Source organism: Acyrthosiphon pisum, chromosome X (assembly GCF_005508785.2).
Source record: "Acyrthosiphon pisum isolate AL4f chromosome X, pea_aphid_22Mar2018_4r6ur, whole genome shotgun sequence".
NCBI classification, from domain to species: domain Eukaryota; kingdom Metazoa; phylum Arthropoda; class Insecta; order Hemiptera; family Aphididae; genus Acyrthosiphon; species Acyrthosiphon pisum.
In genome coordinates this window covers 106947833-106948684 of record NC_042493.1, presented here as the reverse complement: position 1 = coordinate 106948684, position 852 = coordinate 106947833, and positions in this window count along the sequence as shown.

Below are 852 nucleotides of genomic sequence, written 5' to 3'. Positions count from 1 at the left end.
TGCTAATTTGTTCACAAATATAGATTTCCAAAAAGTCAATGAAATAGAAGGAAATAATTGGCTAAAAATCTTCGAATTAAATGATTATCCCAATTTCTATCAGTCATAGTAGGTATCTGCGGTAATCATTTCACAACTACCAGTGATTGTAAACAATGTTCTCAAAACATAATGCAAGCCTCGGTATTTTGTTACTTTACCGGACACCCTTTTTTTTGCAATTTTTTTTTTTAGACTTGTGTAGTTAACTATACTGAGAACGATGGTGAAGTCAGAATTTGGCGGTCGGACTTAGTTTCGAAGTTATAGCTTAATGAAGTTCGCTATTTTACGATTTTTGCACGTTCGCGCGTCACTAGTTCACTGCACCTATTAGGTACGAATATTAATTTTTTTTCGCTCTTACCTGAAAACTCGATAGCAATTAATCTATTATTGTAATAATAGTAGTATAGGCTTAGTGCCTTAGTACATAAGGTTCATTAGTCATGTTGCCATAAATCATAATATAATATTTATCAATCGGAATATAATATTATGTCAATATGAACGAGAACGACTTATCAGTTAGATATGACTGATATGGGCTGATCATTTTTACCACGGTATTCTGTTTTACCCACGGTTTAAGATATAACCGTTGTTTTACCTCATTTTATTTGTGTTTCACGCACGGTAAAAGCACAGAATAATGGTACTATTATGATAGTAGTATACTAGTATCTATAACCTATGTTTCACTGAAATTTCAAAAACTCAAGAATTAAAGTATAATAGTAAAAATTAAACATTTTAGTAATTTTGTTATAAATTTCAGAATATGTTATAAGCCGGTGCGTTGTCATCTTCGCT